The following is a 12,520-nucleotide window of genomic DNA, read 5'->3' on the forward strand; positions in this document are numbered from 1 at the left end:
TGTATCTTTACCTTCCAATTAACAATGTACTCCGGTGCAATAGCATTAGTGCCAGCCACACCGATTACTCTGTAACCCTGCCAAAAAAGCCTTCTTGGACGGGTGTCGCGAGAGAAATTGTGCGGTCCTGCTGTTCTCTCTGAATTAAGCATTTGATTTTCCTGTGTTTTCAGGAAGAACCATGAGCAGCTCAAGCTGTCTTTAATAAGAGTCCACTTAGCATCTGCACTAACTGCATGATTTATCCCCTCGATGCCTCGCACAGCGTGCTCCTTCTCCTTTACCTGGCAGAGCTCAGCACCTCTCCCTTGCATCCACGACCAGGCTGCAAAGGCTTGAAGAGGACAACCCCTGCTTGACACCCCTGGATCTCCACCCGCAGTCTCCCAAGAGGGACCGTGTGGCCATGTCTAATTTTTATCTCTGTGTTTTTCTTCTCTCCTTTACCCTGCACAGATCTCTGGGCCGGGGAAGTTCTCAACAGCAAAGCCCCAGATGGGCAGGAGGTGGCAGCATCAGCCCAGCAGAAGGTGAGGGTTTGCTAAATGAGGTAGAGCTTGCTTGTCATTGGGAATACCAATATATTTTTGCAGAGGAAAGTAGGCATTTTAATGCTCTTAGACTCCAGAACTGTGATCAAGGCACAAAAAAAACCACCCCAGCTCCTGGGCTGGCCAAGCCAAAGGAGATGGCTCAGCCTGGTGCGGTGCAAGAAGAACCGCACGATGCTTTTGTGGTTCTTCTTGCACCGCACCAGGCTGAGCCATCTCCTGTGGGAAGATGCCGGGCATGGGGCTGGAGGGATTTCATGGCAAAGGGATGTGCCTTCAGCAGGGGAGTGGTCCCACTGCCCCTGCCAGGCTGCCTCCTGTGCTTTAGGAGTCACTGCAGCACCTAGGAGCTCTGCACTTGGGACACAAGGACCCAAGATGCCTTCGGTGAGCCTCTGCTTTACCTGCAGTGGCCTTTGTTTCCCAGGGCTGCCCCTCTGCTCTTCTCCCAGTGAGAATTCAATGCTTCAGCTCATGAGCTGCTCTCCACTTTCTGTGCAGTCATCGCCTCACCAAGAGGTTTTCCTGCTAAAACCTCAGACAGGACAAGGTACCAAAGAAATTTCACCTGCAGTGCTGGACACCCACTGGGACTTGTGAGAGCAGGGGACAAACGCCACTGCCTCCTGTCCCACAGCAGCAGGAGAGTTTTGAACAGAGGAGCTGCCCTCAGTCCACAGCAGAGTCTGGAAAACCAAATCCACATCTCTCCAGCTGTCACACCATCCTGTCTCTTGAATTACCAGTGGGGCTGCCCACCGGGATGGGCTGGCAGGCACTGGACGTTTCATGTGGGAGGGCGGTGAGAGCTGAACATCACTCTGCCTTGCATCCTGGATTTAACCTTTCTCTTTTCTTCTGCCTTCCTTGCAACCCTCGCGCAACCTTTGTCTGTTTGTGTGTCCTGTTCTTGGGCAGCTTCGCTGTGCTGGGGCTCAGGAGATCCTCCAGCTCTGCTGCTGCTCTGCCTGCAGGTCTTGCACAAGTCATTTATGTAAGCTCGGTGTCCACCCTTGTAAATGGGAGGCAAAGAGCCTGAAATTTGAATGCGGGGCTTAAACTGTTATGAGGTGTCACCCAAACGCTACAAAAAAGAGGCAGCCCCTCATGTTGTGGAGAGTTTTGGGGCAAGTGGACAAGATGAAGCAAGCAGAGAGGTGGCTGGAGGTACCATCAAATTCCCAGAGCAGGGCTTTCTCCAGTGCAAGAAGCTGCCGAGGAACCAGGCAAGGGCAGAAGTGTTTGCAGAGGGGACAAGGGCAGCAGGAGGGATCTAAAGAGGGTGCTGAAGCAGGAGATGATTTGAACTGAAATAGTGGAGTAGGGGGACAACGGATCCTGGAGACGATGGAAGACCAGGCAGAGCAGGTAGAAGGTCCCCTGAGGAACACAATGTCACTTTCTTCCCTCATGTAAGAGTGTTAGATTATTCTTGGTGACTCATCAGATGCCACAAGCTTTTGCAGTGATGGGTGTATCTGATGGGGTTACGGAGGAGGGGATGGGACATCTTGCAAGACCAGGGGCTTTGCTAACTTGGGATCCCTAAGCACCTCCTCTCCAGCAGGCTTGTCTTAGGATGTCCATCTTGAAACGCAGGCACTGCGTCAGGAGGTAGAACTGTACCATCCTCTTGCCAGGGCAGCGTTTCATAAAGCCATCCCAGATAAAGCCAAGAAGGATCTTTGAGATGCTCCAGGAAGGCTGTGTTGGAGCAAAGATCTTCAGCCCCAGGCTTAGGGGGGAAGTGAAGGAAGCTCTGCCCTGGGGCTGGGCTGCAGGAAGGCTTGGGGGAGACAGCGGGTGCTGAAGGGGAGAGAGGAATGGGTGGGGAAAAGAGGATGGGGAAAAATAAAGGGTGTCTCGGGGCATTTGGGGTGGCTAGGGAGGCTGCGCATCCCTGGGGGACCAGGCACCGAGCACTGACTGACACTTTCAGTAGTGGGTAAACATTTAAATGCTGGGTAAATGTTTAAGTATCTGAGTAGATCTTTGCAGCTCCAGTGAACCACACTGGCAGAGAACTTAGCAGAGGAGCACTTTGCCTCCTGAAGACCCAGTTTTTGCAGTGAGAGAGTGTGCCCATGGAGGAGCACGTGGTGGATCCCAGCATCTATAAATGCACTCCCAGCGTGTCATCCCACCAGTTTTCCAGATGGGGATACTGAACACAGATGAACTGCGCAGGGGCTACGGGGTGAGTCAAAGCTCTCAGAGCCAGGAGATGAGAAACCCCAGCCTGCTGACTCTCCATCCCATGGTTTAACCACAAGCTCATCCTTTCCCCTCAGGGGATCTCCCGTTCTGAATCTGCGCTACAGTTTGCTTCTGACTTTTAGAGAAAAGTATTTTCAGATAACGTAACGTGCTGCTTGGGCTGAAACATCTTAGAATAACTTTCTGTCCGGAAGGTAGATGGAAGTGCACGTGGGGGAGGGAGTATGAAACAACAAATTTTGGGGCACAACAACCCTGTGCAGTGCTACAGACTAGAAGAAGTCTGTCTAGAAAGCTGCCTGGAGGAGAGAGACCTGGGGGTGTTGGTTGACAGCGACTGAACATGAGCCAGCAGGGGCCCAGGTGGCCAAGAAGGCCAATGGCATCTTGGCTTGGATCAGAAACGGCGTGGCCAGCAGGTCCAGGGAGGTTCTTCTCCCTCTGGACTCGGCACTGGTGAGACCGCTCCTCAAATCCTGTGTTCAGTTCTGGGCCCCTCACCCCTAGAAGGATGTTGAGGCTCTGGAGCGAGTCCAGAGAAGAGCAACAAAGCTGGTGAGGGGGCTGGAGAACAGGCCTTATGAGGAGCAGCTGAGAGAGCTGGGGTTGTTTAGCCTGGAGAAGAGGAGGCTGAGGGGAGACCTCATTGCTCTCTCCAACTACCTGAAAGGAGGTTGTGGAGAGGAGGGAGCTGGGCTCATCTCCCAAGTGACGGGGGACAGGACAAGAGGGAATGGCCTCAAGCTCCGCCAGGGGAGGTTTAGGCTGGACATTAGGAAAAAATTCTTCACAGAAAAGGGTCATTGGGCCCTGGCAGAGGCTGCCCAGGGAGAGGGTTGAGTCCCCTTCCCTGGAGGGGTTTAAGGGACGGGTGGACGAGGTGCTAAGGGACATGGTTTAGTGTTTGATAGGAATGGTTGGACTCAATGATCTGGTGGGTCTCTTCCAACCTGGTGATTCTATGATTCTATGAAATGTGGATTTGGTGAAATCGGTGTGGCTTTATGTTCCAGTTGTGGCCCTAAGAGAAAGACCCTGCTACTTCCAGCAGTGACTGGTCCTTGTAACAGTTGCCCTGCAAAGGTGCGGGGCCGTGCCGTGCCCCACGCGTGGTGTGGCTGCCCAGTCCTTCTCCTGCCCTGCTGCTCCTTGGCATGGGCCAAACTTGTACTGGGGCAGCTCCTGCTTTTCACCAGCAGCCGCCCTGCCTGCATGTCCTTGTCTTTCTTTTCAAGCGAAGCAGCATGTTTGCGTGTGACCACCCTGTTGTTTGGCACTTGCGATGAGGAACAGAGACGTTTTCTTCTAATAAGATCCTGCCAGAGCTCTAAAGACCAAAGTGTCAGCGGTGGGACTGATGGAGAAGGATCTGTGCAGGGTGCTGTGCCCTGACAGGAGCTCCAACTGATGCTGCGGAGTGCCCCACATCTGAACAGATACATGATTTTTTTTTTTTAGGGTACCTCCCCATTTTCCTTCTAGGATTAGCTCCAATCAGTGGTATTTCAGTAGCTTTGGGAGAGAATGGCTTTCTTACTGGGGTCACGACTGCTGTGTTATGGTGCTGTGAAGGAGAAGGGAGCAGGCTCAAGCTGAACGCTGGTGTTGTTTTTCAGATACGCCAGGACATGATGTTAAAAGACATCTGGGTTGCACTCCTGGACTCACAGCCCTTCTCTGTGGTGAGGGGATTTTGAAATCTCAGCCGTGGTTGGGGCAGATCTGGTGCTGAGGCTATCCTCTTCCATGGAAGATACAGGGAGGAGAAGAAATGTATCCCATCTATGTCCCAGACACTCAATATTTCTCAAGCAAAAATCTGTACTCGTGCACAGGGAGCCCTGAGTTGTCTGGCTGGTTCTTGCGGAGATGCCTGGGCATCGCCCCTCTGGAGAGCGGGGGCTTGTGGAGGGGTTCGCTGCAGTCTGGGAGTTCAGACTCCTGAAATTCAAGCTGTAGATGTGCGGGGCAGTCATCGTGTGGGCTCTCCGTACGTGCTGCCCTTCACACCTGCCCTTCCCAGGCGTCAGCCCCTACCTGTGAGATGAAATGGATGGTTTGAAAAGCCCTTTGCTGCGATTTGCCAAGGGGAGTCTGTCAGCTCGTTTCATCCATCAAATAGGTGCACGTTTGGCACTAATCACTTTTTGTCTCTACTGTGTGGGTCTGATTAAAGAGCAGTGATGGTTGTAGGGTAATCTGGCCAGGAAAAGAATCGCTGCCTCCCTCCCATAAGCAACAGAAGGTCTCTCTTGTAAAGGCAGATGCGATCAAATGAAATGGCTGTGCCCCTGCCCGGGATGACTGTCTGGGGACAGAGCAGTGAGTCTTGGCTGGCAGCGGAGGCAACGAGACGGTGAGCGCAGCGTTTTCCTCCTCGAAGCAGTTCAGATGCAATTCAAATGAATGCCTTGTGGAACCCTCCTGGCTTCTGCTGAACTGTGACACAGATGGGTCTGGCTGATTGTATGCGGCAAAGGCTGCTTAATTACAGCAGCAGCTCAATTTATTTGTTTTGGATCATCTTTATTAGCCATCACTTAAGATCATAATTAAGGGCAGAATAGAGACTGTAAAAATGATACCATCCTACGCTGTTTGCCTGCTCCCTGTGCTGCAGCTGCTCAGTGCCTTCTGGGGTCTCTCCCTCTTGTATGGGTAGCACTGTTGTCATCTGCACTCAAAAAGCTTGCTTTATTGCAGGCAAAACAGAAAGGAAATGGCAGTGTTTTTATCCCAGGACACTTTTAATTGACTGAGGTGGAACATCCGCTGCCCCATGTGCCAGGCAAGCGCAGCGAGAGCAGCAGGTGTGACTCCTGGGGAGATGTTGCAGCCCAGCTCTTAAAACAAATATCCAAGTGCTAACACTCAGTGACCAAAATCCTCATAGAGGTTCTGGCAGGCAAAATGAAATGAGGCTCTGGAACGAGTCCAGAGAAGAGCAACCAAGCTGGTGAGGGGGCTGGAGAACAGGTCTTACGAGGAGCGGCTGAGAGAGCTGGGGGTGTTTAGCCTGGAGAAGAGGAGGCTGAGGGGAGACCTCATTGCTCTCTGCAACTCCCTGAAAGGAGGTTGTGGAGAGGAGGGAGCTGGGCTCTTCTCCCAAGGGACAGGGGACAGGACGAGAGGGAATGGCCTCAAGCTCCGCCAGGGGAGGTTTAGGCTGGACATTAGGAAAAAATTCTTCACAGAAAGGGTCATTGGGAACTGGCAGAGGCTGCCCAGGGAGGGGGTTGAGTCACCTTCCCTGGAGGGGTTTAAGGCACAGGTAGACGAGGTGCTAAGGGGAATGGTTTAGTGTTTGATGGGAATGGTTGGCCTCAATGATCCAGTGGGTCTCTTCCAACCTGGTGATTCTATGATTCTATGAAGGCAAGAGCGATGGAGACTTGAGGCTCATGAAGCAGCTAAGGAAGCTTAGACCTTCTTCTCAGGTGAGAATGCTGCTCAGAAACGCAAAGCTACATCACTGCTCTGATTGTGGCTGTTATTGCCACGTGGTTATGAGCTTGTGTTCAGTGAAGGCATTTCTGTTCGGCTGTTTCTTCTGAAGTCCCTGAGACGTTTTCATGGTTTTCAGTCTGCCTCTGTGCCACTCCAACGTCCCAAATCTCCTCCTTGCAACCGCAAATCCTGGTTGCGCTCTTTAGGGCTGAAGGGCTGCTTCAGACTGTGAAGACCACACAGTCTTTTCCACCACAAGGCAATTCTTGCTCTGAGACTCGGTTTTCTTTTGGATGACCCAACTCTGGGATTCCTACATTTTATCTCAAAGGCAGCTTGAACCAGGGCAAGCATGGGATTGTAGCTTTACTAATCTCTTCATTTCTAACAGGGACTGAGTCTACAACAGCTATGCTGGTCTCTTCTGTCACCGTGATGCCCAGTCCTGGACCAGGACCCACCTCGGCCATCAACCCTGCAGGGTAGGACCTGCTCGCAGGGTGTTTGCGGGTGACAGTCAGGGATATGTCTCCATCACAGCATCTTCACAGCAGAATTGTAGGTGCCCTCCCTGTGGGAGGCAGGGCTGGGCTTGGTTTTGAGAGCTGGCAGCTACAGTCACTGCTGTGGTGCGCAAGGAAATCCCCCAGACTGGAATCCAGCTCCTGTAAAACAGCAAGCAGGTACTGCGTGTGTTGCAAGGTGATGTGTATCGATGGTCTGGGGCTGTTCCCAGGACAGTGGGGGAAGCTGGATGCTGTATTTGCACATACACGAGCAGTTGTGAGGCAGCTGCCTTGTGCTCCAGAGCAGTGATTTTTCCTTTATTTGTTCAAACATATGAAGGAACAATAGGTTAGAGAATTGGGAGGAGGGAGGAGGCGAGCTTATAAATTTTGCTCCTCCTTTTTTTCCTCCTGAAATGTCAGCATCCTACAGCATTCTTGATCCGTTCTGCTTTGGTGGATGCTGCTACCACTGCTGCGCTCAGCTCCAGTGATAAACATCGAAGGGCAGAGTGGGGGACCCCACAACAGCGTTTTTAATGAAGTGCATCTCCAGGCTACACCGAAGGAAGCTATTTGTGTCCTGGTACAGCCTTTGTTTGCAAACAACAGCCTCTCTAGGTAACCACAAGGCAGAGAACAAGTGCCTATTTACTTGCCTCTGTCTCCACCAACAATAGCGAAGGAAAGGAGCCCATCTGTCTGGGCAATGCGGAACAAAACTATTGCAGAGTGGAGCTGGATAAATTAATAACATAGGCAGCCCAGAAAAATAAGCCCGGGTTCCTAGAGATGTAGATAAACCTAGTGGTTGTTATTTTCTCAAAGTTCAAGACAAGTCATCTAACCTGGAGTCGGACAAGAAAAATGGGGACAGGTAAATAATTCCTTCCTTGTTGGCCTCTTTCCTTGCCCAAAGATAAAACAGCATCTTCTCTCATCACTGTCCCAGGGACCACCTTTACCACAAAAAAAGGACTGGCTCAAAGGCTGTGATTTTAAATGCCAGTCTTGCGCTCTCTGAAGATGATCCAATCCATGAAGAAAAAGCTGGCAGGTTTGTCACAGTCTTGCCTTTGCTCGTTAGAGTCAGTCGGAGAGTTTCACAGATCTGTTCTGAAGGTTGCTGCGGGCTGGTTATTCTGTTTTAAAGCTCGGGCAGCAGTGTTTCTCCAGACAGGCAGCCACTATTGAAAGAAAGAAATTAAATTTTAAGAAAACAGAAATGTTTTGGGGTTAAAGTCAGCTGACTGGTTTTGACAAGCTGAAGGGGGGGGTTGTACTTCAATATTCTCTTCCTTATAGCAGCCTTCCAGTACTTAAAGGCAGCCTACAGGAGAGCTGGGGAGGGTCTCTTGGTCGGGGAGTGCAGGGATAGAATCATAGAATAACCAGGTTGGAAGAGACCCACCGGATCATCAAGTCCAACCATTCCCATCGATCACTAAACCATGTCCCTCAGCACCTCGTCCACCCGTGCCTTAAACCCCTCCAGGGAAGGGGACTCAACCACCTCCCTGGGCAGCCTCTGCCAGGGACCAATGACCCTTTCTGTGAAGTATTCTTTCCTAATGTCCAGCCTGAACCTCCCCTGGTGGAGCTTGAGGCCATTCCCTCTTGTCCTGTCCTCTGTCACTTGGGAGAAGAGGCCAGCACCCTCCTCTCTATGAAAGGGGAACTGGTTTGGGCTTTAAGAAGGGAGATCAAGATGAAATCTTAAGAAGAAATCAAAATGCTTCCCAAACAGAAAAGTCCTGGACAAGCCCATGGGTGGCCACACTTAGAAATGAAGAGCTCGCAAGGGCTCAGATGGTTGCCTTTTCACCCCAAAGTGTCCACTGAGCCATCAGGGTTTCTATTTGGCCTCTGCTCTTCCAAGACTGAGTCGTATTTCCTTCCTCGAGAGTTTCTCCTAAAGGCTGTTGCTCTGGGAAGGGTGCATGTTTCTGCCTGGTTCATGCAATACCCAGGAGTGGCCTTTTCTGTTGCATTTTTAGGGATCCCTTCCAATTTGATATACTCTATGGCTCAGGCAGACACGGATCACTGAGCACATATGAAAATTAGACCTGAACTGAGTAAACAAATATTGATCAACTCAACCTCAGGTCACTGCTGAGAACAGTATTTTGCAGGAGTATATTGAAGAGGCAGGATCCCATCGGACGGTACAAACGCAGGGTGAAATTCAATCCTGCTCCAGGGAGTTTGCAATCTCAGTACAATCAATAGTAGCATTGAAAAATGCTGGTCTCATTGGGGTGACAAAAATCTGTCTGAGTGGCTCCTCCTTTTGTAGCTGTGAATCAGAAAACAATGAATAAGCAGTCCAGATCTCATCAAATGAGGAGAGGGAGTGATGCTAAAATAGCTGTGTTCTGGGGGTACGCAGGGCCAGAAGTGGATTGGGATGGGAGGAGAGGAACAGCCCATTCGAGGGAAAAGCAGGGCAGTGGGATAGACCTTCTCAAGATGATTAATTCCGACCTACACACCATCATCATTCAGGAGACGAGTGTTTGCTTCATAGAGCGACTTGTGCCACTGTATGTGCGATCTGGTAATTTTCCAGGTACTTGGCTGTTTGACTTGAGGGGTTTTTAAACACGCCGAATGAGATGTGATGTCTCGTGAGCGCTGGAGTGGAGGTAGCAGAGCGGATTTTTCCCACCGTGGTGAATTAAGTAGGACACGCTGCCTTCCCAAGCAGGGTCTCTGACTCTCCTGTGTCTCTGCAGGGTCACAGCTTATTTGTTAACGCCTCGTAGAGAAAAGCTGGGGCCAGCCGGTCCCTTCTCCATGGTCTGAACTTTCCATTGAAATCCATGCTGTGATTCTGGAGGAAAATTCAGACTGTTGGTGTTGGCTCATTCAGAGCAATGAGGTCAGCTCATCGCAGGCTTGATCCCCCATCAACATCATCTCTGGGATTACTGAGCAAATTGCTGTTATTTTCTGAGTCGGACAGTTTTTCTCTATTTTCATTCCACCAGGATGGAAAGACAGGAGCAACCCCGTCCGTAGAGGCACTTTGTCACCAGCCCAGCAGTCAACAAACATCAAGTGCTGAGGGGACAAGTTCTCACAAGTCCCCATTTTTAGGGCTGGTTTCTGTTTCATGTCACGGCCTCGACCCCATCCCCTGCCCCAGGGAAGCAGGATACGACGGCGTGAAAGGGGCTGTCGTGTGAAGAACAGCTGAGAGCCACAATGATCCTGGCATGCGTATAAATAGAGGCAGAGCTGCTATCCCAATGAAACGAGACCAGATGTTTCTCTGAAATCCCTCTTCTCCCCCAGTGAAAATGATTGTTTAGTTACAGCAGAGCTAAGCAGGCAGCAAAGTATTTTTAGACCTATTAATGTTGGGAAGCCAGAGGGAACGGCGGAGGAGCTGAATGCCTCGCTGGGTCAGGGGGTGCCGGGGCAGCCACCCTGTGATGCTGCGGGGATGGATGGAGCACGGTCGAAGAGAGTGTGAGCCAGAGGAGCCCCTCGCTGCCTTTGTTCTCTTCTTCTGCTTCCTATCCTGGCATTAACAGCCTGAGTTTAAAGCCCATGCTGCGGCCGCTTCTGTGAGGTAGAAATTCGGTGTCAGCATATGTATCCTGGAGGCAGTTGGCATGAGATGAAGGAGGGACGGCAGCAGCATTAAAACTGGGCTTTGGCTCTTTAATATTAAACTTTCCCCAGCACCGGGGGTTTTTTAATCAGTTGGTGCATTATCTGCCATCCCCGTTCAAAGAGGGGTTTAGGACAGAGATTTCAGCGCTTAATCCCAGGGGCAGGGAGAGCGGAAGAGTCTCTCTGAAGGTTTTGGGGCTCAATCTGGCCTCAATTACATGAGCCTAAATCAATACAGAGTGGCCACGACGGGCTTCGCTGGGACCGTGTCTGGCTGGAGGTAACAAAATCAGGGGTCAGCCCCGGCTCTGGCCAGGAGACGCCTCTGTTCCCTAACGCTCCATCCACAGGGACCTACCAGGGGGATATAAGCATTGCCAGGCTGGCTGGGGATAAACCTTCACCTTGGGCAATAACCAGCGCCTGGCCGTGTCCAGCTGCAGATGCTTACGAAGGGATATCGGAAGAGGGAGACTATAAAGTGATCCTTCCTCCGGCATAGCCTCCTGGCTCCCGGTAATCACCAGTTGAGAGACTTCCTGAGCCGGAGCTTGCATGAATTTGTCTAATCCCTTTTTTTTTTGAATTCATTTATGATTTTGGCCTCCATGACATCCTGTGGCAACGACTTCCACAATGTAATTATGTGTGGTGTAAAAAAGTACTTCCTTTCATCTGCTTTAGACCCAGCTCCCGAACATTTCTCTCTGAGCTCTTTAACTCTTGTGTTGTGAGGAACAATAATTCCAGGTCCGTACCAGACCTCTCTCACCTCCTCAGACTTCTCTGTCTTTGCTTGCCCCACGGTTTAGTTCTAGCAAACTGGAGTCTCTTCATTTTTCTAGTCTTTCCTCCTTGTATGGTATCTACCCCATCACTTTCACTCTCCTTATCACCCTCCTCCATTTCTCTTCTCATTTTATTATCATCTATTTTTGAGATGAAAATCACTGAAGTGAAACTTGTTCAATCCTGAAAATGTGAATTCATTCTTCTGGAAGAAGGTCAGCTCAGAAGCTTCATTTTCTCAAGTCAGATAGGTGTAGTTTGATTTCTACAACACACAGTCTTTGCCTGAATGGAAATACATAGGCAGCTCTCTCCGAACGCTTTGATTTAACCTATTCTGAGTAAACTTCCAGCCCTAATTTAACCAGACCCCGTGGGTTAACGTGATGGCCACGATTTTGATAGGAATGGTTGGACTCGATGATCCGGTGGGTCTCTTCCAACCTGGTTATTCTATGATTCTATGATTCTATGATTAGATCAGCTAATGGGGCTGGTTTACACAAAGGGAATTTCATGCATGTGCTTGTATCGCCGCTCATTTACGCCTGCACGAATTCCCTGAGTGCTGCTGGCAGAGAGGACCCCCAGCCAGAACAGCTGAGCCGATGAAACTCGGCAGTCTCTGATTTCCAGGATATCTTTATTTATAAAATATGTCTATTTTTGCTACTGTCATGCTTGCAAAACCAGCCTTCCTCTGTTAGTCATCCCTGCTCTTTATTAGTGTTTATATTGCACCAAACCCCACAAATAAGGGCAGAGGAATGGATTTTGTTTCCTGCTACCGTGTGGACTGCAAAAACCTCACTATCCAGTTGGTCCAGACCTTGCTGCTAGGATGGCTTCATCATACTTGCAGATAAAACCAGTCCTCGCTTGATGGGAACCAGTTGCTGGTGCCTTTCTCCTCTCCTGCGTAATCGCTGTCCCAGGAGTGTGTGGCAGCTTTTTAAAGCACCACTATTCCCCTTCTGGCAGTAGCTCAGCAGGCACATCCTTCCCTCGCAACACGCCGGCTCCTCTCCTCTTCCTTGGAGCAGCTTCGTGCAAGCTCCGTGTGGCTGCAGCAGGTGAAGACCCGTGTGAGGGATGGAGCAGCCTCTGCGAGGCTGACAGCAAGAAGGGAGTTGCAGGGAGAGTAGGAGAGGAAAACCTTGAAGAGTTTAATGGATTGTGGCCACTAAATGATGAACTTGGAGAATACGTAGGTTATGTCATCGGCAGAAGTTGGAATGAGCTGGGATAGAAAGAATGTAGGAGGGAAAATTTTGGTTTTCCTACTCTTTATGGTATTATTATGGCAGTTTATGCAGATGCCTGCTCTGGAAGGAGCAGCCTGCCTCCCCTCAGCACCCAGGCCTTTTTAAACGATGATGCAGAGCA

The sequence above is a fragment of the Phaenicophaeus curvirostris genome, chromosome 8 (genome assembly GCF_032191515.1).
Source record: "Phaenicophaeus curvirostris isolate KB17595 chromosome 8, BPBGC_Pcur_1.0, whole genome shotgun sequence".
In the NCBI taxonomy this organism is placed as follows: Eukaryota; Metazoa; Chordata; class Aves; order Cuculiformes; family Cuculidae; genus Phaenicophaeus; species Phaenicophaeus curvirostris.